Source organism: Heterodontus francisci, chromosome 31 (genome assembly GCF_036365525.1).
Source record: "Heterodontus francisci isolate sHetFra1 chromosome 31, sHetFra1.hap1, whole genome shotgun sequence".
In the NCBI taxonomy this organism is placed as follows: Eukaryota; Metazoa; Chordata; class Chondrichthyes; order Heterodontiformes; family Heterodontidae; genus Heterodontus; species Heterodontus francisci.
This window is the reverse complement of record NC_090401.1, coordinates 49,096,631-49,124,217: the sequence shown is the minus strand read 5'-3', so window position 1 is coordinate 49,124,217 and position 27,587 is coordinate 49,096,631. Positions and strand designations below refer to the sequence as shown.

General features: G+C 43.5%; 1 protein-coding gene across 4 annotated transcripts in view; it reads left to right on the top strand.

Moving 5' to 3' along the window:
• LOC137347240 (transcription factor HIVEP3) overlaps nt 1-27,587 on the top strand; it is a 388,796-nt gene that overhangs the window by 128,033 nt on the left and 233,176 nt on the right. For 3 of the 4 annotated variants that reach the window (XM_068011525.1, XM_068011522.1, XM_068011523.1), the window contains one exon: nt 14,783-14,875. The gene's annotated coding sequence lies outside the window, so the exon portion shown is untranslated. Of the gene's footprint in view, nt 1-4,902; nt 4,935-14,782; nt 14,876-27,587 lie in introns of those variants that run through there. The other variant, XM_068011524.1, reaches the window with a different exon arrangement.

Here is a 27,587-nt window from a genome sequence, read left to right as displayed (position 1 = left end):
ATTGCAGGCTATCTTTTTAATCATTCCTAATAACTCATACCCTTTATTTAACTGTAACACAATTTTCATGTTTTTGTCACAACAAAACTGTGAAGCAGAGAGGTCTTAATCTGTGAGTAGTGACAGCTGTTGGTATAAGGTAAGCTTGCAGCTTAATGAATATCTTCCCATTATATCAGTGTCTTGTTTCTAAGTTTGGACACTGTAGCGTGCAGTGGTGAGAGATGATAAAAAGCCTCTGACAAGCAGATAAAAGTAAATGCTATGTGCACTATGCACAGCTTAAAGGACATGGAAAATGCTTAAAGCACTTCCTCAATGCCCAAGAATAAACACATAAGTGTGTAAAATATAAAAGGTCTTGCATCTGTGTGTACATGCTGTCAACGTTTACCATTGTAGATTCCGATGTCCACATTGATAATGAAAACCCCCTATGTAAAATTGTCACGCTCTTGTTATATGCTCTTTGTTCTACCTTCTGTAAACTTGTGGGAATCCAAAACTCTCTGCCCATGTCCTAACTTGCACTAGATCCCATTCACCCATCACCCATGTGTTCACTGACCTACAATGCCTCCCAGTTAAGCAACACCTCGATTTTAAAAATTCTCATCTTTGTTTTCAAATCCTTCCACGGCCTTGCCCCTCCCCATCTCTGTAATCTCCGCCAGCCTCACAACCTTATGAGCTATGTGTGCACCTCCAATTCTGGACTCTTGTGCACCCCTGATTTTAGTTGCTCCACCATTGGTGGCCGTGTCTTCAACTGCCTAGGCCCCAAGCTCAGGAATTTCCCTTCTAAACCTCTCTGCCTTGTTTTTCTCATTTAAGTTACTCCTTAAAACCTACCTCTGACCACTACTCATCTGCCCTAATAACTCCTTATGTGGCTCGGTATCATATTTTGTTTTATAATGCCCCTGTGAAGTGCCTTGGGACGTTTTATTCTGTTACAGGTGCTATATAATGCAAATTATTGTTGTTAGATGCAGTGCCACTACTATTAGGAGTGTGTAATTACAGTGGAAATGTGTGATCATTTGCACTGGTCTCTGAGACAGTGTCAATATTGGAAGGGGAACCTTGGGAATGTGACAGTATTGGGTGGGATCCCTGGGATTTTGTGCATATTTGCATTGAGTCCCTGAAATTGTGATAACATTTGGAGGGAGTCCTTGAGATGATGCATGTATTTGCATTGGGTCTTTGGGATTATAGGACTGTTTTAATTTCTGGGAGCGTACCAGTATTTGCAGAGGGTGCCTCTATACTGCAAAGTTTGAAAACCGTTGTTACAACCAGGTGAGAAAGAGGTCTAGGGTTCCCTTTCCACCTTCACCTGGTCTTACCGTAACAGGATTTAATTTTTAAACACACTGTGTTTTTAGGTCCCCGTTGGTGAATCCTTGTTCACTGTTTTCCAATTATAAGGCAAAGAAACCAGCACAAACAGGCTTTCTTAGGTTTAAAGAAGAAAAGTTGAAATTTATTAAACTTAAACTCTAATTTGGTTGACACCTACAGGTACATGACGCGCCCACGCTAGCATGCATACACGATACACACATGCAAATAGAGACAGAAAAGAGCAGAAGAAAAAGAAAGTGGAAAGGTTTGAGGCAATACAGGTTTCGAGCTCACTGTAGAGTCCTTGATTGTAAGTAGATCTTGCTTTTCGTTGGGGCCTAGTATTCTTCTTAAACCTTGTTCACTGTAGGAGACTTTTCTTTATTGGGGTTCATGTGTCTTCAGTGGATTCAGAGGCTTGTGAGAAAGAGATGGGAGCAGACAGGAGAGAGATCTTCCCAGTCCAGGAGCAAACAGACTTTCTGCCCAAACTGTTTGTACAAATTCAAAAATCTCAGGTTGCCCAGAAGGTTAGTCATGTGACAGGCTGGTTTGACCATGTCCGTTTGTGTATTCGGCCATTTTAGCAGTAAACCTGGAATGCGAGCTCCCCCACCTTCAAAGTCTGGTGATGAAAAATCCATTGTGGGTTGAATATGTCAGGGAATGGCTGCTTTGCCCTTCCAAACTGTCTGTTAATATGCAAATGTTTTTTCCAGCCACAGCTGATCTATTTAACAAGTCCTTTCTTCACTCTGGTAACAGTTTAAAATCAATGTTCATGACAAAATTAATGTGCCTCATTCTTGGCAGATGGGGGTCCAGCATGACACCACATTGTTATTTTTAATGAAACTACATCCTGAGATTCTTTAACAATTGGTTTCCAACTGATCGAGAGAAAGCCTTTGACTTAGGGGAAGCCTCTGAATCAGTAGGACCTCATTACAGTCTTGGTCCAAACATAGACAAAAGAGCTGAATTCCAGACGTGAGGTGAGAGTGAATGCCCTTGAAATCACAACAGCATTTGGCTGAGTTTAGCATCAAGGAACTCCAGCCAAATTGAAGTTAATAGGCATCAGGGGGAAAACCTTCCACTGGTTGGAGTCAAACGCAGCACCAAGGGAGATGGTTTTGGTTGTTGGAGATCAATCATCTCAGTCCCAGAACATTGCTGCAGGAGTTCCTCAGGGTAGTGTCCTAGGCCCAACAATCTTCAACTGCTTCATCAATGACCTTTCCTCCATCATAAGCTCAGTTGTGAGTATGATTACTGATGATTTCACAATGCTCAGTATCATTCATGACTCCTCAGATACTGAAGCAGTCTACGCCTGCATGCAGCAAGTCCTGGGCAACACTCAGGCTTGGGCTAATAAGTGTCAGGTAACATGCCACACAAGTGCCAAGCAATGACCATCTCTAACAAGAGAGAATCTAACCATCTCCCCTTGATGTTTAACAGCATTGCCATCGCTGAATTCCCCACCATCATAGGAACATAGTGAATAGGAGCAGGAATAGGCCATTCTGTCTTTCGAGCCTGCTCCGCCATTCAAACAGGTCATGGCTGATCATCTACCTTGGCGCCATCAACATCCTGGGGGTTACCATTGACAAGAAATTGAACTGGACCAGCCACATAAATACAGTGGCTGCAAGAGCAGGTCAAAGGCTGGGAATTCTGCGGCGAGTAACTCACCTCCTGACTCCCCAAAGTCTGTCCACCATCTACAAGGCACAAGTCAGGAGTGTGATGGAATACTCTCCACTTGCTGGAACTGCACCCATCCAGGCAACACTCAAGAAGCTTGACGTCATCCAGGACAAAGCAGCTTGATTGGTACCCCATCCACCACCTTAAAGATTCACTCCTTCCACCACCAGCACACAGTGGCAGCAGTGTGTACCATCTAAAAGATGCACTGCAGAAACTCACCAACCCTCCTTTGACAGCATCTTTTAAACCTGCAACCTCGACCACCTAGAAGGACAAGGGCAACAGATGCATGGGAACACCACCACCTGCAAGTTCCCCTCCAAGCCACACACCATCTTGACTTGGAATTATATCACTGCACCTTCACTGTTGCTGGCTTAAAATTCTGGAACTCCCTTCCTAACGGCACTGTTGATGTACCTACACCCCAAGGACTGCAGCGGTTCAAGAAGGCGGCTCACCACCACCTTCTGAAGGGCAATTAGGGATAAGCAACAAATGCTGGCCTAGCCAGAGACGCTCACATCCCATGAAGGAATTAAACAAAAACGGTTTGCACCATGCTCCAGACAGAGTGGAGACTGGAGCTCTGGCTCTGAATTCTGGATTAACATCCAGTGTGATACTCGTGTCCAATGGGTTGCTGGAACCCATAAAGCCTTCCCGCTGTGAAGGACTAACCAGCTGGTATAAAGTTGGCTATAGCCATAGAAGGAACATTCATGGTCTGGCCTGTCAGTCTGTTAAACAGCCTGCAAATCATTCAACTAAAGAAAGAAAGACTTATAATAGGACCTTTCCTGACCTCAGGACATCCCAAAATGCTTTGCAGCCAATTAATTTCTTTTTGAAGTGTAGTCACTGTTGCAATGTGGGAAATATGGTGGCCAATTTGTGCACAGCAAGCTCCCACAGACAACAATGAGATAGATGACCAGGTCGTCTGTTTTAGATGGCGGTTGAGGGATAAATATTGGTCATGACACTGGGGAGAACACCCCTGCTCATCTTCGAAATAGTGCAGTGAAATCTTGTACGTCTGCCTGAGAGGGCAGACAGGGCCTTGGTTTACATTTCAACTGAAAGATGGCACCTCCAACAGTGCAACCTCCCTTAGTACTACACTGGAGTGTCAGCCTAGATTCTGTGCTCAAGCACCTTTACACTATTCTGTAAGGGAAGAGTGTGGCAATGCAAAAGCCAACAAGCATTTCCTTGATCAGCAACACACCTTGTTCCGACTCCCCAGTACTGGTTCCTCTTCTTTGATGCGCTATTGTTTACTGCGTTTTACATCTTCTGCCTTCAGGACTTTGTACTTGCCCTACACCGTCTCAAGTGTAAGCAAACCATACCATATGTGTATTTCCTGTGCTGTGTGTTAGGGAGCTGACACTTGAGATATTCTGCTAACAGTTCACACATGAGCGTGAACTGCTGGCTTTTACACGCTGTGTGCTGCTTGTGTTTTGCACCTTGTCATTGCCAGCTTTGCTTCACTACCTTAGATGATTCAACCACAATCAAATGAGTTCAACATTTAAAAAACTTGATTCAGGCTCATCTGAGATCAAAAATGTTCCAACCCAGTAGGTCATTGTAAGACACAATGGGGAATGAATTGCTTAGGTGTGCAGTGTGTAACAACATTGTAAATGTATTCAGCTGGAAGATTAACTCAACCACAGACGAGAACGCTTCTTCCCCTAATATTGTTTTTTCCTTTTCCTAGAATTTTTTTTTATTTACGCTTTCGCCTTCTCTCCTGAAAGCATTGATTCTTGCTTTGACAATGTTCCTTGGGTGCCAGCAGCCTGTGGTAACTCACTCAAGTGATCATTCTTCACATATGAGCCCAGATGGTGAGTGCTGAGGTTATTTAATAGTGGGAAGGTATCACAGAGGTAGAGATATGACCTTTGCCCTTATTCAACAACGGCACGTAGATGTCAACCAAAATCAATAAAACATTTGCCTCATTGCTGTTTGTGGGACCTTTCTCTCCACAAATTGGCTGCCATGTTTCCTGCATTACAACAGTGACTATCTTCAAAAGTCATAGGAATTGGAGGAGGCCATCAAGCCACTTGAGCCTGTTCAGTTAGATCATTGCTAATCTGTATCATAACTCCGCCTATACACCTTGGCTCTGAATCCTTTTATATTCCTTGTCTAGGAAAAATCTATCCATCTTGGATTTAAAATTAGTGTTACACCCCCTGTGAATGTTACACCTCAACAATCCTATAGCTGGCAGATTCTAACAAAGCCTGGAACACCATTAGACGACAAGGCGGCCCCAGAGGAATGGAAACATCTAACTCTGCCTTGGTTATTAGTAAGATGGTGAAAATGAGCATCTGTTGTCCCCAAGCAGTTAATGTCAGTGGAATCAAAGAAAATCTGATAGCACATCAGTGAAAATGAACCTGTTATCTTCAGGGGATTTCCCTCACAGTAAGAACATCAGAACATTCAGACCCTTGATCCTGTCCCACCATTCAGTTAGATCATTACTGATCTGTATTGTAACTCAATTTACCCTCCTTGGTTCTGTAATACACCAGCCTAAAAAAAATCTATCGATCTCAGCTTTGAAATTTGCAAATGACCCCCAGCTTCAACAGTTATTTTAGGGGAAAGAATCCCAGATTAAATAAGGGCATGAAAGCAGAGCTAGCTAAAGTAAGCTGGCAAATTAGGTTAAGGGATAGATAAATAGGGATGCAGTGGCAGACATTTAAGGGTATATTTCAGAATACACAGAATAGATACATTCCAATGAGAAAGAAAAATTCCAAAGTGGGGACCTGCCATCCGTGGTTAACTAAAACAGTTAAAGATCATATCAAACTTAAAGAAAAAGCATACAATTGCGTAAAGATGGGTGGCAGGTCAGAAGATTGGACAGAATATAAAAAACAGCAAAGAATGACTAAAAAATTGATGAGGTAAAATTAGAGTATGAGAGAAAGCTAGCTGGAAATATAAAGACAGAGAGTAAGAGTTTCTATAGATATTTAAAAAAGAAAAGTTAACAAAGTGAGCGTTGGTCCTATAGAAAGTGAGTCTGGGGAATTAATAATGGATAATAAGGAGATGGCAGATGAATTGAACAGATATTTTGCATCAGCCTTCACTATAGAGGATACAAGTAACATCCCAGAATTAGCTTTAAGTCTGGAAATGGAAGGGAGGGAGGAACTCAAGAAAATTACAATCACCTGGGAAGTGGTACTAAACAAATTGTTGGAGCTGCAGGCTGACATGTCCCCGGATCCTGATGGATTTCATCCTAGGGTCTTAAAAGAAGTGGCTAGTGAGCTAGTTGATGCATTAGTTTTAATTTTCCAAAATTCCCTAGATTCAGGGAAGGTTCCGCTAGACTGGAAAATAGTGAATGTAACTCCTTTATTCAAAAAGGGAGGGAGACAGAAAGCAGGAAATTACAGGCCAGTTAGCTTAACATCTGTCTTAGGGAAAATGTTAGAAGCTATTATTAAAGATATTATAGCAGGGCACTTTGAAAAATTCAAGGTAATCTGGCAGAGTCAACATGGTTTTGTTAAAGGGAAATCATGTTTAGCCAATTTATTGGAGTTCTTTGAGGGAGTTACATGTACTGTGGATGAAGGGAAACCAGTGGATGTATTGTACTTAGATTTCCAGAAGGCATTTGGTAAGGTGCCACATCAAACGTTATTGCAAAAAATAAAAGCTCATGGTGTAGGGGATAACATATTGGCATGGATAGATGATTGGCTAGCTAACAGGAAACAGAGAGTAGGCATAAATGGGTAATTTTCTGGTTGGCAAGATGTAACGAGTGGTGTGCCACAGGGATCTATGCTGGGGCCTCAACTTTTTATAATTTATATAAATGACTTAGATGAAGGGACTGAAGGTATGGTTGCTAAATTTGCTGATGACACAAAGATAGGTAGGCAAGTAGGTTGTGAAGAGGACATAAGGAGGCTACGAAGGGATATCAATAGGTTAAGTGAATGGGCAAAAATCTGGCAGATGGAGCATAATGTGGGAAAATGCAAAATTGTCCATTTTGACAGGAAGAATAACAAAGAAGCATATTATCTAAATGGTGAGAGATTGCAGAGCTCTGAGATGCAGAGGGATCTGGGTGTCCTAGTGCATGAATCGCAAAAGGTTAGGATGCAGGTACAGCACGTAATTAGGAAAGCTAATAGAATGTTATCAAGGGGAATTGAATACAAATATAGGGAGGTTATGCTTCAGCTATACAGGGCACTGGTGAGACCACATCTGGAGTACTGTGTACAGTATTGGCCTCCTTATTTAAGGAAGGATATAAATGCATTGTAAGCAGTTAAAAGAAGGTTTACTAGACTAATACCTGGAATGGGCGGGCTATCTTATGAGGAAAGATTGAACAGGCTAGGCTTGTATCTGCTGGAGTTTAGAACAGTAAGAGGCAACTTGATTGAAACATATAAGAACCTGAGGGGTCTTGACAGGGTGGATGTGGAAAGGATGTTTCCCCATTTGGGAGAATCTAGAACCAGGAGTCACTGTTTAAAAATAAGGGGTCGCCCATTTAAGACAGAGATGAGGAGAAGTTTTTTCTCTGAGGGTCATGAGTCTTTGGCAGTCTCATCCTCAAAAGGCGGTGGAAGCAGAGTCTTTGAATATGGTTAAGGTAGAGATAGATAGATTCTTGGTAAGCAGAGGGGTAGAAGGTTATCGGAGGTAGGTGGTAATGTGGAGAAATCAGTTCAGCCATGACCTTCTTGAATGACAGAGCAGCCTCGAAGGGCCGAGTGGCCTACTCCTGCTCCTAATTCGTATGTTCATGTTTTTACTACCCTTTTATGTGAAGAATTGTTTCCTGACACCACTCTCAAGCGGCATAGCTCTAATGTTAAGGTTATGCCCCCTTTGTTCTGGACTCTGCCCCTCCATGTCAGAGAAAATAGTTCTGTCTATTCACCTTATCAAATAAAACACCTCAATTAGATCACTCCTTAATCTTTTATACTCCAGGGAATACAAGCTTCGTCTATGAAACCTGTTCTCATAATTCATAATGAAGCACTTTTGAAGTGCAGTCACTGTTGTACTATGGGCAAAGTGGCAGTCGATTTGCGCACAGCTAGATCCCACAAACAGCAATGAGATAATGACCACAGAATCTGTTTTAGTGATGGTGGTTGATGCATAAATATTGAATGGTATAAGCCAGACAGAGCACTGTAAAGCAATGACCCTGCACCTTGTATTTTGAAAGAAATCTTCTCAAAGTTCTTGAATCTTTGCAGTAACACACATAAAATAATTATAATTTATCGATTAAGTGCTCATGTTTTGATTCTTCAATTTCACTTCATATGGCAGAGTGTGTGAGTGTGGCTGATGATGGGTGATTTCAGTAGTGGTTGAGATGTTCCCTGATAAGGGCAGTTTCACAGGAGTGTAGGCAGTTCTCCAAGGACGTCACAAAGCTCATTTTCCATCAAAAATAAGTTTACCGAAGACAAAATCAGACACAGTGCTGCACAGAAAGTAATCTTTACCTTTGCATGAAAAAAGCTTCACTAATGATAATATACCATCAATTAGATTTTCAATTGGTTGACTATGCATGACAGAAAGTCTAGCCCATAATATGCTGAAAATGTGGAATAAAAATTCACGGAGTACTGGAGATCTAGGCAAAAAGCAGGAAATGCTAGAAATAGGCAGGGAGTCTGTCAGTATCTGTGAAGGGAAAGGAAAGTTGAGATCATATGTACATTGTTTTCTAGTGCACGTTGTATGCGATTAGACCCAGCAATGTAATTGCTGTGGAGGCTTTCTGGAAGGGGAATTAAGATGGGCTAAATGATCTTCCTCATCCATAAGTAATCCATCACCTTGTGTTCACTGTGCCCACCAAATTAAAGCCTGGCTCGGGTATAAAATTAAAACCCGAGCCGGGCCCGACCTGACCACAGCCAACCCGAACCCGACCCAAGCCCGAGCCCTTTAATTTTTTCCGCGCCCGACCCGACCCAACCCGACACGAATTTCCTTCATCTGTTCTGTCAGCAGGCTATTCCTGCAGCTGGAGTTGTGGGGAATCATGGGTAAGCCTGATCTCGTGACTTCCCGGAAGCAGTGTCCAGCCCGACCTGACCCGAGCCCGAATGCTGGACTCGGAATATCGACCCGACCCCACCCGACCCGAACTCGACACATGTTGTCAGGTCTAGTCGGGTTCGGGTCGGGTAGCCAGGCTTTACACCAAATTAACACAGCAGCTTGATTTTAAAATTCTCATCCTTGTTTTCAAATCCCTCCATAGGCCTTCCCTATCATTGTAACCGCCTCCATCCCCACAACCTTCCATGATCTCTTCCAATTCTGCCCTCTTGTGCAAACCAGTTTTCATCATTCCACCGTTGGCGGCCGTGTCTTCAGCTGCCAAAGCCCTAAGCTCTGGAATTCCCTCCCTAAACTTCTCTGCCTCTAACTCTCTCTCCTTGTTTAAGTCGCTTCTACCTCTTTGACCAAGCTTTTGGTCCCCTGTACTAATATCACTTAATGCGACTCGGTGTCAAATTGTGTCAGATATCACTCCAGTGTGAAGTACCTAAGGATGTTTTTACTAAGTTAACGACTCTGTGGGCTGAAGTTTCCCGATCCTGTGTAGATGGAGTTGGAAATGGCTGGGGTGGGGGATGATGGGGGAGACACATCAGAATGGCTCCCTGATGCATTCCTACCTCTGGGTGACTTTCCCAGGGGCAAATTGGGAACCGGGTCGGCTACCCGTTCGTCGGAGGGTGGCAGCCAATAATCCACTTAGGGGACATTTTGCACTGGTATTTTACCAACATCGTAGCGGCCCCCCCCCACTGTGTGCACAGGTGGCCAGGCCGTTTGATGCAGCCTTCCGGCAGCAGGCCATGGGGGCAATCGGTACCGGGGGCGATTGGCGCCGGAGGCTCCATGCCCTAATTATTTTTATTTCTTTCATGGGATGTGGACGTCGCTGGCAAGGCCAGCATTTGTTGCCCTTCCCTAATCGCCCTTGAACTGAGTGGCTTGCTAGGCCATTTCAGAGGGCAGTTAAGAGTCAACCACATTGCTGTGGGTCTGGAATCATATGTAGGCCAGACCAGGTAAGGATGGCAGATTTCCTTCCCTAAAGGATATTAGTGAATCAGATGGGTTTTTAGAACCAGCGATGATCGTTTCATGGCACTATTACTGAAACTAGCTTTCAATTCCAGATTTTAATTAATTAATTGAATTTAAATTCCACCAGCTGCCACGATGAGATTTGAACCCATGTCCCCAGGACATTATCCTGAGCCTCTAAATTACTAGTTCAGTGTCATAACCACTGCACCATGGGCCCGCGGGGATGAAAGGCTGTAGCCCCATCCATTAATAGCCCTGCGGAGGCGTTTTCCCTCCAGTCCGATAGCCGTACCGGCGTCGGGCCTCCTTATTTGATTCATTGTATGCAGGCAGCCGAGAGTGCCACCATGGTGAGGCGCCTTCACGCTCGCCTTCCTGCCTCGGCAGCGCCCACCGCTCCCTCTGGCACTGACGACCTGACATGTTTTCATGCCATCCGATTGGGCCTCCAGCCTTGCGAGTGTGGAAGCGGCCAATTAGGTTGTGCTGGCAGGTGCATTGGCAACATGGGCATGCTCGGGTCCCTCAAATGGGCCTGACATTGGGGGTCCCGATATTCACGGGAAAATCCAGTCCTATATAACTGCAGTTTATTGTTGATGAGCATTCTAAGTGTTAACAAAAAATGACAAGTTATAATGTGCTCTTGGTTCTTTCAGGGGCAGTGACGTCAAAAATGAGAGAGCACACTTCTCTCATCAACTTCCTACCCTCAACCACATCCTGGGGTTTTCTTTGTCATTGCGATAAAGGCTAAATATTGCAACACAGAGGCTAAATTTAGATCCCTGCTCACTTACTCTGACTTGCGTGGGCCGTAGGGGTAGGGAGGTGAATGGGCGTCGTGAAATGTCATTTTTGGTTTCTCACTTCCACTGTTTGACACGTCAGACAGATTGCCTATAGAACAGTTGAGCTGTTTTTTTTCTCTCTCTCTCTTGATTCTGTGAAAATCAGAACCCAGTTGCATTTCCTATCCGAGAAAGCGACAAAAAAGAACAAACCCAACACACTTATTTTTAACCTCACCCACCCCCTCAATCAGACAGTGTTTCGAAGACTGTCATTGTTGCGGGCTAGATAAACATCCGTTGATCAATGGGACGATCGAGAAATATTGGGAATTGTAACCGAGCATGTGGTACCATGGACGGATTACAATGGCTCATTTGATGAATGACAGCCCATCACTGATCTGTGACATTGAGATCTGCCTCATGAATGAAGTGACCTTTGTATCCACCAACATCACTGCCCCTGCTGTGTTTTCTTCTGTTTCCAGTTCAACTTTGAATTGATCCTCCCTGGTAGCAGGGTGGCTGCATACCATCAACATTGATGGTCACCATTGACTGGAAACTCAGCTGGACCAGCCAAATACATGCTGTGGCTCCTACAGCATCCCAGAGGCTGGGCATTCGATGGTAATTAACTCAACAAAGCTTTTCCATCACTTCCAAGGCACAAGTGGAGACGTGTGATGGAATGCTGTCCATTTTCCTGGATAGCTGCAGCTGTAACAATACTCAAAAAGCTTGACACCATCCCTGCTTGCTTAATCAACAGCCCATCCACTACTTTAATCATTCATTCCCTCCACCACCGGTGCACCATAGCGGCAGTGTGTACCATCTCCAAGATGCCCTGCAGCATCTCGCCAAGGCTCCTTCGACAGCACCTTCCAAATTTGCGATCTCCACTACCTAGAATGATGAGGGCAGCAGGTGCATAGGGAATGCCAGCAGCTCCATGTCCCACTTCAAGTCTCACACATCATCCTTACTTGGACATAGATTGCCATTCCTTAAATGTTGCTGGATCAAAATCCCGAAACTCCTGACCAAACAGCACCATGGAAGCACCTTCACCACATGGACTGCAAGTGGTTCGGGAAGGATGGCCGCCACCACCTTCTCAAGGCATCTAGGGTTGGGCAATAAATGCTGGCATTGCCAGCGACACCCATGTCCCGAGGATAACCAAAGATAACTTGCCCTCTCGTTGAGCCACTGTTGCTTGTTGGAGTACTGCCAACTCCCATGCTGTTGACAGCACTGTAGAATGTAAACTAATGTTTAGATAGCTGTAGCCAGGCCCAGCTCTCCCTGGGTCTCCTGATGTTCCGCAGGCAGGCTGAGCTCCTTTGGTTGACAAATTCATTGTGCTTCCATCACGGTGCGGGCTCAGCGACGGATCATTCCCAACTCAGAATTGACAAGTGTGCTTACCCCAAGGGTCACAGTACACACTGAAGGGACCTGAATGCTTGCGAAATAGTGGGTTCCTGTTCTATGGCTCGCTCTTCCATGACCTGCGGTCTAAGTCAACCACATTACTGTGAAGTCAACCTCTCCCAATGAATGACCTGAGGGAAGGTTTTGTATTATCTTGTGCAGAAAGTTAATCAAGCAAAAATGGCAGGCTCCTCATTCATCTTTTGTTATGGAAGATAACATTTAATTTTGAATGCACCATTTTAAAAGTCAATTTGCCCCTTTGTTTTCTTTTGTTTCTCAAAATTCTGGGGCAGCCATCAAAACCAGACTGTCCGCTTTTAAATCAGGATAGATGATCACCAACCCAGCTCTTGGGGAAACTCTGGCCGTGCAGTTAGACATACAGAGTGAAAAGGCACCATGTTCTATTTAAAACTTCTTTGGATGTGAGGCTGAAGATGTTAGTTGGAGTTTGAGCACGCTGAACCATTTTCCTTTGTGAGCTTTTGATCAGTGAATTCTTTGGGGAGAGGTAAGTGGCCAAGAAATCTCCTTACCTCAGTAAAAATCTCTGAGCTAATGTCTTGTGGTAAAAGGTAGCAAATCACCTTTATTGATCTTTTCATTTAAGACATCATTAAGTTTAGCCTGTGCAGCAGGCCACCCAGTCAAGTGGCAACATCCCATTGTGGTGAAAATGTTATCAATTATTTGTATGTTTCGAGATAAATTGAGATCTTTGACCATTATCAGAGAAAGAATTCCATGTACTAGGACTTTATCATGACCCTCAGAAATGCCTCAGGCCACTTCACGCAAATAATTACTTTTGGAAGTGCAGTTACTGTTGTTATGTAGGCAAATGCAGCAGCCATTATGCCTCAGCAGGACTCAACGAACAGCAATGAAGTGAATGATCAATTAAGTTGGTTTTAGTAGTGTTGGTTGGAGGAGTTTGGCTGAGATTCCGGGGAACTGCTTGCTCTTCTTTGAGACCGGTATTGGCTCTCGGTCCACCAATGCCTCAGTATTAAATTTCACATCCGCTTGTTCAAATCCCTCCTTGACCCCATCTCTCCATGGCATCAGCACTTCCTATCTCTGTGACTTCCTCCAGGCCTACACGCCTCCGTGAAGTCTGTATTCCTCCAATTCTTGCCTCTTCTGCATCCCCTGCACCCCACCCCTGCTTCACTCCACCACGCGCAGTCATGCCTTTAGCCATCTCGGAGCTCTGGAATTTCTACACTCATACATTTTTTTTCTCAGCAATGCACAGATTGAGTGTTCATATTGTAGAGCTCTGCTTGTAACCTCCTCGGTTGGTTTGTGTGACTGGCAGGAATGGGATGATAAGCAGTGCAGTTCAACAACATGTGTGCATGGACTAGGTGCTACTGAAATCCAGTATTTCCCCGCACCCCGCCCCCCCCACCACCCCCCAAGAAAAACTGGTGAAGCATCTGTTGAATGATTGGTGTGAGGACCCTAGAACTATAGACATTTATATTACAGAAGGAAGCCATTTGGCCCATCCCATCTGTGCTGGCTTTTTGCTGGAGCAATCCAAAACTAATCCCATTGCCCTGCTTTCTCCTTCTGTTTCAATTGTTTATTTATTTATTTAGAGATATGAAAACACTAGCATCTCGCAAATAGGCCCTCCCTAAACCTCTTTTTCTCTCTACCTCTCTCTCCTCCTTCAACATGTTCAGTATCTCCATATCTCCCTATGTGGTTCAGTGTCAATATTGTACAATAAATCTCCTGTGCAGCACCTTGGGATATTTTTCTATGTAAAAGGTGCTCTTTAAATGTATGTTGTGTTGTCAATCTGCTGAATTCCTATTGGTAGTTGCCAGGTACTTGCAGGAAGGTGGGGAAATTGAAGGGATTCCGCCTGACAGAGCTGTTCTGTGACTGGTGCAAAACAGCATTGGGAATGACCCAGAAATTGACCATCCATGGCCCCTATCCTTGGTCTCACAGTCCATTCAAAATGTGGGAAGACCAGCAGAAATTCAGAGAAAATAGGGGAAAGACAATTATGCCACAATATACTTTTGTAATGGGCTGAAATTAATCTCAGTAATATTTGTAATGAACATGTTAAAATAACGCAGAGAGGAACTTGGCAAAGATGTAGTAAGTCGTTTGTTGCAGATCCTACTGGAAGCAATTTCATCCCTTCCGTGTCCAGATATTGGTAGCAGAATCCAAAATGTGGGTATGGAGAACATTTGTGATCTTGCTACCAATAATGGAGACTATCTTCTTCCAGTATTGACAAACGCCAAATGTTTAATGGTAACTTTTTTTTTGTGTGTCTGCAGGTAAAATAACGAAACTGAATCAGAGGTGTCAAGAAATCCACACAGAGTGAAATAAGGGAATGGATCAGTATTAATTTCAGCAAAAAACAAAAGGTACATGTGTTCTAGTTTGGTGTTTGTATGGTGAATACTTATTGGTTACAGCTGTCATTCTGGGTTGTTGGCCTTGTTATCTCTTGAAATATGTTGCTGTGTTTCTATACTGAACCCAGTCCATTGCTGGGTGCATGGTCGAGTATTACCATTTGGTTCTTGTTCACCACAGAGCAGTTTTTTTCTCTTGAATTTTACTTTGATATACACACACTCGCATGTAAACAGACTTGCAAATACACACATTTATGTATACACACCCGCGCTGGCATATTTCCAAGCCCGTGTATATACACATGTATGCTATACATGCATTCGCATTTACACATTCATGCATGCTGACTGGGGAGGTTTGAGATTGTTGATGTAACTGGGGAGCACCAAGATTCATGGTGTAACTGGGGAGGGCAGGGATTGTTGATGTATTTGGGGAACAATGGGATTGATGGTGTGAATGGGGAACGCTGGGACTGTTGCTATAACTGGGAAGGGTTGGGATTGCTGTAACTGGAGAGGGCATGGATTATTGGTGTAACTGAGGAGAGTTGGGATTGGTGGTATAACTGGAGTAGCCGGGCTTTATTACTGGAGCCCATTTTATGAAGGGCTGTTTTGGATTTGCTGAATGGAATTGCGGGTGGCTCAATGATGGAGGTTAGAGCTGATGGATGAGCTACTGCAGCAGAGGGGAACCCTGATTAGGTCTGGATAATAGAGACTCCGTTGTATGTAAAAGCTCTTTGATGCGGACTTTGCGTGTACTTTTGTTGTTACAGTTCAACTTAAAATGAGAGAAGAACTTGGTGAATATGTTTCATTTTCCTCTCATTTCCAAGGGTTGCATGTGGCAGTTATATGGGCTTTTGTATATTTAAGTGTTACATGCTTATTGTAGACTATACCCATACTGCTCAATTGCCTGAGGGTTACATGGATTTCCTGGAAATGGGTAGAACTATAATCATAGTTGCCACATTGAGAAAATACTCAGTTACAGTTCAGGCACTCTCAAGATAATTGTGCCCAATACAAAGGAAAGCTCATGGTTCCTATGATCTATAAGATGATCAGGGGCTGGGGTTCTTTTCTTTAGAAAAGAGAAGACTTGAGAGGTGATCTATTAGAGGTCTTTAAGATGATGAAACCATTCTTTTTTTTAATCTTTCATGGGATGTGAGGGTTGCTGGCAAGGCTAGTATTTGTTACCCATCCCTAATTGCCCTTGAGAAAGTGGTGGTAGCCGCCTTCTTGAACCACTGCAGTCCATGTGGTGTAGGTACATCCGCAGTGGTGTTAGGAAGGAAGTTCCAACTTTTGGAACCAGCGACAGTGAAGGAACAGTGATATAATTCCAAGTCAGGATGGTGTGTGGCTTGGAGGGGAACTTACAGGTGGTGGTGTTCCCATGTCCTTCTAGGTGGTAGAGGTCATGGGTTTGGGGTAGAGGGAGTGAATGTTCAACGTGGTGGATGGGGTACCAATCAAGTGAGCTGCTTTGTCCTGGAAGATGTCGAGCTTCTTGAGTGTTGCTGGAGCTGCACTCATCCAGGCAAGTGGAGAGTATCCTGACTTGTGCCTTGTAGATGGTGGACAGGCACTGGGGAGTCGGGAGATGAGTTACACACCACAGAATTCCCAGTCTCTGACCTATGCTGTTGTAGCCGACCTGCTCTCTTCAATAGGGTAGGGGTAGAGATGATGTTTCCACTTGTTGTGGTGGGGGGGGGGGGGGGGGGGGTCCAAAACTAGGGTCCACAACTATGATAGTCACCAATAAATCCAAGCAGGAATTCAGGAGAAACTGCTTCCCCCAGAGAATGGTGAGAATGTGGAACTTGCCACCACATTGAGTGGTTGAGGCAAACAGTGTAGATGCATTTAAGGGGAAACTAGATTGAGGCAGAAAGGAATAGAAGCATATGTTGATAGGGTGATATAAAGTAAGTAGAGTAGGAGGAGGTGCGTGTGGAGCATTAGCATTGGCATAGATCTGTTGAGTCAAATGGCCTGTTTCTGTGCTGTAAATTTTATGTAATGTAATTCTATATAATCTGCAGTAATCTTGGAGGTAGGCCACCAGGGTTGAACAAATGAACCCTTTGAGCGCTGCTGAGCTTGCTGGATACATGCAAGTTGCATTGCTTTCTCCCATTCTCTTGGACAGGTAGATAGACAGCACTCTGAAAGACCATATCTCTCAGGCTAAAAACTTTAAATTGGGTTTATTAAGAAATAAAGTTGCACAGAAGCAATGACAAACACTGTAGATTCCATTTGATATAAAATCTCACATAATCTTCTAGCCTCTCCTAAAAATAGTAACACATTAAAAATGCTCGAGCAGTTCATGACAGTGCTTTAACTGACTTGCATCCTTGATGACATGCTTTGAAATGAGAAAGGAACGCTTTTGCTATCCTCCAATTTGCTTACACCTGAATAATAGTGCAGCAAAACTTGAACCTTTGGGCCACAGAGCTTTAAAGATTTACTTCAGAGATATGCGTGTCGAACCCCATCAAAATCTGCCTCAAGTCTACAACCCATTTCCAGGCTGAAGCAAGGCTCTGGGTCTGATAATCAGGCCTTCTTAGGGTATCCAACTCTTCAGGGTTGGCCTGGGCTCTCCAGGAATTGAATATTAATCTCCAGGACACTGCTACAAGTGTTCTGAGAGAGAACAGTTCTGTTTGAGTGATAAAAATATTGGTGATGTGGAAAATAGAGGCTGTTTTGGATGAGAGTCAAGAATCATCCAATTGGGTGATGATGAGTCTTTTCCTTTTCCAATCAGCATGGGAAAATGCGAGGATGAGCATATTGAGTGACCAATGACTGGAGTGTAGGGCTGGCGGGGTGTTTGGAAGTAGGAGTCATGTGATGAAACCTCCGACCATCTACCACTTGGGTGAACTTGGAGGCTTCACTCACTTGCTGAACAACCAGTTGATAAAACCTCCCTGTCTTCCATCCATCCACACATCTCTTTGCATGTGATTGATGGCAAAGTAGAGAAGGAACTCCAGGCCAACCAATTTGCATCGCTGTGAGCAACAGATGTTGTATATTCAAACTGGCCAGTCTGTGCTCAATCAGAGCAGTAACCAAATTAAACTTGATCTCAAGACATGAACTTCCGTGAAGAAATATCAACAGTAGGCCTTTAACAAAATGAATTAATACAGAACTGTGATCTGTCAATCATAACCTTTCTGTGAACCCATGAGGTAAGATCATTGCTGTAATGATGGCTGGGTGCGGCTGTTTTTATGTAAAGCTAAATATGCTGCCTTTGTCATTCTTAGCATGCTGAAGTTGTCTTAATATGCATCTTTGAGTTTAAAAAAAAATAAACCTGTCAAAGTAATCAGCCACAGTCTTGAGTTCAGTCTTGATTCAGGATGTCATCAGACAAGGGTATGATGTCCTTTAGTTGATGTGTTGTCTGAGGGGCAGGTTGGGTAATGCATGGCTGGTGAAGGGGCAGGTGCTGAGGGCCGGGAGAGCGCCTGGGAGCAGACAGTTTGTACATTCTGCAGGGCTGGTGTACAAAAGACTGACTTTAACAGTCTTTGAACTGGCAGCCATTATTCAGTACAGCTGTGCTGCGAAAGGGAATGCGGAGAATACAATTATCACTGCAGTTTAGAAAGAGGGAGGTAGTAAAGTATTTTCCAAATTACCCTTTAGGTAAATATTTGATTATCATAAAGCTTTGATTACTTGATGACATGCTTCATATATTCCACATTACAACAGTGACAACAATTCAAAAGTACTCAGTTGACATCTCGAGGTCATGAAAGGTACTATATAAATGCAGTTGTTCTATTCTTTATATTGTTAGATGTTTCGAGGGTGACACCATTCATGTACACCAATGGCATAGTTCATAGTCCTCACTGGATACAGGTGTGCTGCCGGAGGACTGGAGAACTGCTAACGTTCTACTTCAGTTTAAAAAGGGAGCAAGGGATAGACCCAATAATTACAGGCCAGTCAGTCTAACCTCAGTAGAAGGCAAATTATTGGAATCTATTCTGAGAGACAGGATAAACTGTCACTTAGAAAGGCACAGATTAATCAAGGATAGTCAGCATGGATTTGTTAAGGGAAGATCTTGTCTGACCAACTTGATTGAGTTTTTGAAGAAGTAACCAGGAAAATAAATGAGGGTGGTGCAGTTGATGTGGTCTACAGGTATTTGAGCAAGGCTTTTGACAAGGTCTCACATGGCAGACTGGTTAAAAAAATAGAATCCCATGGGATCCAGGGAAATGCAGCAAGGTGGATACAAAATTGGCTCAGTGTCAGGAAACAAAGTATAATTGTTGACGGGTGTTTTTGCGACTGGAGGGCTGTTTCCAGTGGTGTTCCGCAGAGCTCAGTACTGGGTCCCCTGCTTTTTGTGGTATATATTAACAATTTGAACGTAAACGTAGGGGGCTTGATCAAGAAGTTTGCAGATGACACAAAGATTGGCCATGTGTTAGATAGCGAGGAGGATAGCTGCAGGCTGCAGGAAGATATTGATGGTCTGGTCAGATGGGCAGAAAAGTGGCAAATGGAATTCAACTTGGAGAAGTGTGAGGTGATGCATTAGGGGAGGTCAAACAAGGCAAAGGAATGCACGATTAACGGGAAAATACTGAGCAGTGTAGAAGAAGTGAGGGACCTCGGAGTGAGTATCCACAGATCACTGAAGATAGTAGGACAGGTTGATAAGGTGGTTAAGAAGGCATGTGAAATCCTTTCTTTTATTAGCCGAGGTATAGAATATAAGAGCAGGGAGGTTATGCTGGAATTGTATAACTCATTGGTTAGGCCACAACTTGAGTATGTGTGCAGTTCTGGTCAGCTCATTACAGAAAGGATATAATTGCACTAGAGAGGGTACAGAAGAGATTTACAAGGATGTTGCCAGGACTGGAAAAATGCAGCTATGAGGGAAGATTGGATAGGCTGGGGTTGTTCTCCTTGGAACAGAGAAGGCTGAGGGGAGATCTGATTGAAATGTACAAAATTGTGAGGGGCCTGAATAGAGTGGAGGTGAAGCGTCTATTTACCTTAGCAGAGAGGTCAGTGACTGGAAGGCATAGATTTAAAGCTATTGGTAGAAAATTTAGAGGAGAGTTGAGGAAACTGTTTTTCACTCAGAGGGTAGTGGGGGTCTGGATCTCACTGCCTGAAAGGGTAGTTGAGGCAGAAACCTTCAACTCATTCAAAAGGAGTCTGGATGTGCACCTCAAGTGCCGTAATCTGCAGGGCTACGGACCAAATGCTGGAAGGTGGGATTAGAATGGGTGGATCATTTTTCGGGCAGCACAGACACGATGGGCCAAGTGGCCTCTTTCTGTGCCTTAAACTTTCTATGATTTTATGCACCATGGGATATTCTCCAGGGTAATGCAGTTCATGTGCTATGTGGTGTTGCTTTTCGCTCAAGCACTTTTGAGGGTGAAACTCCTGCCTATTTCTGCAGCAAAAGTAATGACGGCGCTAATCTATCGTCCTTTATGTGTTATGAGATGTTTCCCCTGGGTAATGCACCTCATATACTGCCCTTGAGCAATACAACACAATTAAGAACAGCACTCTTCCACAAGGGTAAGTATAGATGCAGGTGGCCATGCAAGACACCCTTCCACAATCTCCCTATCATTACATCCAACTGCACCTTGAATGATTGTAAAGTTGTTGCTATCTACTGCCCATCCAAAGGACCATTGCAAGGTATTCGTCACTCTTTGTGTAAAGAAATGCCTTCTCAGTCCTGAATAGTTCTGGAACTTGCCTTTCCTTTTACCCTTTCATATTTATATCCTATTTTATAGTCATGGTTTAACTTGAAATAATGATGCAGAATCACATTTTCTAGTCCACGTGGTACATTGGGAATGTCTGACGCAGATAAAGACTGTAATGAAACCAATCCTGTGTCAGCTACACAAAGGACACGAGTGGTATCTTTGCAGAAAACATTTATACTCGTGTGCATGATGTGTCTGTCAATTGGTATATCTACATAGATATATGTTACATGTTTGGAATTTGTATTCAATGTTCTGTCGGTGCTGGTCACTCTAGTAAGTGGCTTTGTGTCTTACGTTCAGGGGTGTGCCCATACTGCCTGTGGGAACATGAAAAACGTCTCAAGGAGCTTCCCAGAGGCGTAAAGAAAATATAGACATTGGGCCAAAGAAGGAGATATTAGAAGAGGTGCCAATAGCTTGGTCAAAGAACTAGGGTTTAAGGAGGGTCTTAAAGGAGTAGAGGGAAATGGAGAGGTTTAGGGAGCAAATTCTGGACCTAGACAGATGAAGGAACAGTCATTAATGGGTGATGGGAGGCGATTAATGCAAGCAAGGCTAGAGTTAATGCAGCGGAGTGTTGGGGGAGAAGAGTATTGTAATGCTGACTGAGGTTACAGAGATTAAGGAGGAGCAAGGGCACAAACAGATTCAAACTTAAGGATAAGAAATCTAGATATCAATTTAAATTTGTATTTACAGTCATGCTCTCTGACTCCCTATAACTGATAGTTATTTCTTGAAAGCTCAGATATTTTGGACAAAGGCAGCATAAACTCAACAACAACGTGCATTTATAAAGCATCTTTAACGTAGTAAAATGTCCCAAGGTGCTTCACAGGAGCATTATCAGACAGAATTTGACACTGAACCACATACAGAGATGTTGGGGCAGGTGACCAAAACCTTGGTCAGAGAGGCAGGTTTAAGGAATGTCTTAAAGGGGGAAAGAGAGGCAGAGAGGTTTAGAGAGGGAATTCCAGTGCTTCAGGCCCAGGCAGCTGAAGGAATGATCACCAGTGGTGGACCAGTTAAATTTGAGGATGCGCAAGAGGCCAGAATTGGAGGAGTGCAGAGATCTCCCAGTGTTGTAGGGCTGGAGTAGGCTATAGAGATAGCTAGGGGCGAGGCCATGGAGGGATTTGAAAACAAGGATAAGAATTTTAAAGTTCACGGGAAGAAAGGAGAAGTTCAGTAAGCAACATGCTCAGCTCCGAGTCAGAAGTTTGTGGGTTCAGGAATTAAGTTAAATTAAGCTTCTTTTAAAAAAAGAGAAAAAGTAATGCTTGCATTCAAGTAGTACTTGAAACATTTGAAAACGCTTTGCACAATTCATGATTTTCCAATATATTGACTATTGTTAAGGAGTTGAATGTAGCAGCCATTTTGTGTATAGCAAGATCCCACAAACACTGATAAGGTCAGTGACCTGTTTCTTGGGGTATTGGCTGAGGGAGGAATGTTGACCTGTATGTATGGTGAACTTCCTAACCTTCTTTGAATAGAAAAAAGATGACAATAGAATTTCTCCACCCACTGCTAACAGTTCAATGAAACTTGCCGCTGAGAGTAACTGAAGTGCATCCTACACTCAAGTTGTGATGCTCTGTTGTGTGGGCTCGAGAACTACAACAACCTGAGAGGCTTAATTCTTTACGCTGAGCAGGTAGTTGTATTTTTGTGTCTTTCGGGTGAATCACCACTGACCCACTTTATTGAAATGCTCATGTGCAGTATGCTCTCCGTAACAATGAAATAACCTGCTCAGAGATCACAGAAATCTCGCCCACTTTGCTGCTAGGTGCTGTGAATGCTATGTCTCATCCTTGCTCACTTGCCCAGATTGTATGAAAGAAAATTCCATGCAAGAAAATAAAATGCACATGTTGGGGCAACATTATTGGCACTAAGTGTGCGTAGGAGGAGAGACGCTGAAATTTATGAATAGCCAGCTACAGCTCTAGTAGTAAAATTCTGAATCACCTGCATCCCCATTCATAGCCCAATGCTGCTCTAATGGTGTTAATCTCAAATCAGAGCTTTCTTCATTGTGGCAAAATGCTTTCATATTTCCTTTTTTTGAGTCATTCAAGTGTGACTGTTCCCCGGTATCCCTCCACACCTCCACACCCCAGAACTGTTGACACTGCTGCTTTGTTTCAGCCTCTTACTAGGGAAGGTTAGTTCTACACAAATATCCGATACGAAGGGAAGCATCCACATGCTTATTATGATCTGTTAAGTTGATCAGGGACTGAGGCTGGGGTTTCTCTAGAGAAGAGATGACTAAGAGGTCACAGAATCACAGAATTGTTACAGCACAGAAGGAGGCCATTCGGCCCATCATGTCTGCAGCAACTCTCCGAATGAGCAATTCACCTAGTGCCATTCCCCGCCTTCTCCCCGTAACCCTGCACATTCTTCCTTTTCCAATAACAGTCTAATTCCCTCTCGAATGCCTCGTTTGAACCTGCCTCCACCACTGTCAGGCAGTGCATTCCAGATCCTAACCACTCGCTGCATAAAGAAGTTTTTCCTCATGTCGTTTTTGCTTCTTTGCCAATCACTTTAAATCTCGTTCTCGACCTTTTCACAAGTGTGAACAATTTTTCCCCATCTACTCTGTCCAGACCACTCATGATTTTGAATACCTCTATCAAATCACCTCTCAGCCTCCTTTTCTCCAAGGAAAGCAGTCCCAACTTCTCCATTCTGTCTTCATAACTGAAGTTCTTCATCCCTGGAACCATTCCCGTGAATCTTTTCTATACTTTCTCCAATGCCCTCACATCTTTTCTAAAGCGCAGCGCCCAGAACTGGACACAGCACTTCAGCTGAGGCCAAACTAGTGTCTTATACAAGTTTAACATAATCTCCTTGCTCTTGTACTCCATGCCACTATTAATAAAGCCCAGGATACTGTATGCTTTATTAACCACTCTCTCAACCTGTCCTAACACCTTCAATGACTTATGCACATATACCCCCAGGTCCCTCTGCTCCTGCACCCCCTTTAGAATTGTACCCTTTATTTTATATTGTCTCTCCATGTTCTTCCTACCAAAATGAATCACTTCACATTTCTCTGCATTCAACTTCATCTGCCACTTGTCCACCCATTCCACCAACTTGTCTATGTCCTTTTGAACTTCTACACTATCCTCCTCACAGTTAACAATTGTTCCAAGTTTCGTATCATCCACAAATTTTGAAATTGTGCCCTTTACACCAAGTCTAAGTCATTAATATATATCAGGAAGAACAAGGGTCCCAACATTGACCCCTGGGGAACGTCACTACAAACCTTCCTCCAGCCTGAAGAACATCCATTAACCACTACTCTCTGTTTCCTGCCATTCAGCCAATTTTGTATTGATGTTGCTCCTGTCCCCTTTATTCCATGAGCTATAATTTTGCCCACAAGTCTGTTGTGTGGCACTGTATCAAATGCCTTTTGAAGTCCATGTACACCACATCAACAGCATTGTCCTCATCAACCCTCTCTGTTAGCTCTTCAAAAAACTCCAGCAAGTTCGTTAAACATGATTTTCCCTTAATGAATCCGTGTTGACTTTCCTTAATTAACCCGCATTTGTCCCAAATGATCCCAAATTATTGTTTCTAGAGGTTTCCCCACCATCGAAGTTAAACTGACTGGCCTGTAGTTGCTGGGCTTATCTTTACATCCATTTTTAACAAAGGTGCAACATTTGCAATTCTCCAGTCCTTTGGCGCCACTCGTGAGTCTAAGGAAAACTGGAAAATTATGGCCAGTTCTACTTTCACTTCCCTCAGTATCCTTGGATGCATCTCATTCAGCTCTGGTGCTTTATCAGCTATAAGTATAGACAGCCCATCTAATACCTCCTCCTTATCAATTTTAAATCTTTCTAGTGTATTAATTACCTGCTCTTTCACTGTGGCCTAATAGAGGTCTTTAAAATTAAGACGGGGTTCAATAGAGAATCATAGACTAGTACAGCACAGAAGGAGGCCATTCAGCTCATTGAATCTGTGCCAGCTCTTTTGAAGAGCAATCCCACTCCCAGGCTATTTCTTCATATCCTGGGTTTTTTTTTCTCATTCAGGTATTTATGAAAATGTTTCCACCTGTGGGGGAGTCCAAAACTAGGGGCTATCAACATAACATAGTAACTCATAAATCCAACATGGAATTCAGGAGAAACTTCTTTACTCAGAGACTGATTAGACTGTGGAACTTGCTACCACAGGGAGTGGTTGAGGCAAAGAACACAGATGCATTTAGGTAGAAACTAGATAAACACGAGAGAGAAAGAAACAGAAGCTTATGCTGATAGGGTGAATGTAGCAAGGTGGGGAGGAGGCGCATGTGAAGCATAAAAACTTGCATAGACATGTTGGGCTGAATGGCCTGTTTTTCTGCAGTACGTTCCAGATATGTAGAACTATTGGAGACTGGATCAGAAAGCGGATCCTACAACTACTGGGTCATGGAGTGAAGTCAGTGGACAAGAAAGTCTCTGACGGCACTATCTTGTCTCCCCTTTTGTATCATGCTGCTGCTTTGGTGGCAGGTCGTCCAGTTCAGAGTGCACAGCAGGAGAATGGTGAAACTTGGTGTTCTGATGACAATTTGGGAGAACTGTGGAAAAGTGTCGCTGAGAGCACCCCCCTGCCATAGATAGTGACCCCCCACCCCGCGAGACCCCTCCCCCTCTGACCTACCTGTGGCCTGGGTCCAGCGATGATCCTTGGCCTCAAGTAGGTGCTCCTTCAGCAGCAGCCACCACCTCCGCAGTGGCGCTGCAGTTGCCGGCCTCTGATTGGCTGGAGTTCTCCAAGGGCGGATCTTCCGGCGGTGGGGTCCTTGATCCTGTGGAAGGCCCACCGCTGTCCATTTAAGTGCCTAATTGGCACTAAATTTGGCAGGCCTTCCGGGGAAGTGGCAACACGGGGATCTTGGCTTCGTTTTTTCCGGACATCAGGACCCCCGTCACCAGAGTAAAATCCTGGCCCAGGTCTCTCTGCAAACCTCCCCCATCGCCAAATCATAGCTTCCTCCCATTCGTTAATGCTTAGCTGATAACAAACCGATTTCACAAACTTGAATCTTCCCCAGTGATTACCTGTAAAGAAACCAGGCATGGAAAAGGTAAAAAAAAAAACACAGAAGGCAGCGGACAGGATTCTGTTTGTTCCTATATTACAGCAGTGACTACATTCAAAAGAACTTAATTGGCTGTAAAGCGCTTTGGGATGTGCTGAGGTCATGAAAGGCAAGATGTAAATGTAGATCAGTGGAGTTGCATACTTGCTACGGTTTGTAATTTGCGCTACCATTTACTTAACTACAATTGAAGAGTAGCTTGAGCCTCTGAGATAAGGCAAACTTGCATTTATGTAGCACCTTATCATTTCATTGAAGCATCTCAGAGTGCTTCATATCGATTAATTACTTGTTTTTGTTAATAGGTTGAGTCTTATGTAAGCTAAAGTGGCAGCCAATCTGACCCTGCAGCATCCCATGAACAGGAATAAAATCAGTTGTAGTTTTTTTCTGTTGGTGGTTGGCTTGAGGGGAGAATGTTCATCAAATCATACAGAAGGAGGCCATTCAGCCCATCTTACCATGTGCAGGCTCTTTGAAAGAGCTATTCAATTATTCCCATTCTTCTGTTTGATTGCCAGAGCCCTACAAATCTTTCCTGTACAAAATATATATCCAGTAGCCTTTTGAAAGCTACCATTCAATCTGGTTCCACCACCTTTTTGGGCCACGCATTTCAGATCCTCATAACTCGCTGTGTAAAAAAAAATACTCCTCATCTCACCTCTCATTCATTGGCCAATTATCTTAAATCTCTGTCCTCTGGTTATCAACCCTGCTGCCACATTGGAAACAGTTTCTCCTTATTTACTCTATGAAAGCCCTTCATAATTTTCAACACCTCTATGAATTTCCACCCCTCCCCCGCCTCTCAGACATCTTTGCTGTAAGGAGGACAATTCCAGTTTCTGTGGTCTCTCCACTGTTGGCCAAGCAAACAGGAGAACTGCTCTTGCTCTGCCTTGAGTTGTGCCAAGGACTCGTTAACGCCAGTCTGAACAAATTCTCCATCTGCAGAGTGGTACCTCCCTCAGTCCTGCCCTGGAGGGTCAGCCTATATTTTGAGCTCAAGTGTCTGGAGTGGAGCTAAACAATTGTCTGACTCATTACATTAAGCTGACACAGTAGGCCTGATGTTTCGAGGCCCCGCTGTTCAGGTTGCCAAGTCGAGTTGGACACATCCCTGGAGGTTTCCAAACCTTCAAGCTCTTCACTTGGTCAAACAGCTTTTCTTTCCCCATCTCCAATATTTTTATAACTAACAAACAAAAGCATTCAAACAAATTGTTTGTGAAGTTTATAAAATTTTTCTCAATGGTTTGCTCACGACAGTGGCCAGGAAATTAATAATTCGTTCCTGGAGGGTCCAGGAAATTCTTGAAGGATTGGTAACACTATTGTGTGATATGGGACCATGGAACCAGTGAAAATAGGCCAGAAAATGAGGCACTTAACCTCATGTGACCCTGCAGTAATTGTATCAATTAAATATGTGATTAAAACGAAGATTAACTATGAGAAAATTTTTATTCACAATTAATTTTTGAATTGCTTGTCAGCCATACTTTTTATATTTTTCACACTTTGGAATGTGATACCTGAAGTCTTAGAAAATGCATGTTACACACAAGAATATATATAAATAATATAATACACAAACATGCATACACTCATGTAAAGAAAGAACTTGCATTTATATAGCATTTTCACAACCACCGAATGTCTCGAGGCGTTTTACAGCCAATGAAGTGTAGTTACTGTTGTAATGCAGGAAACTCGACGGCCAATTTGGACACAGCAAGATCCCACAAAC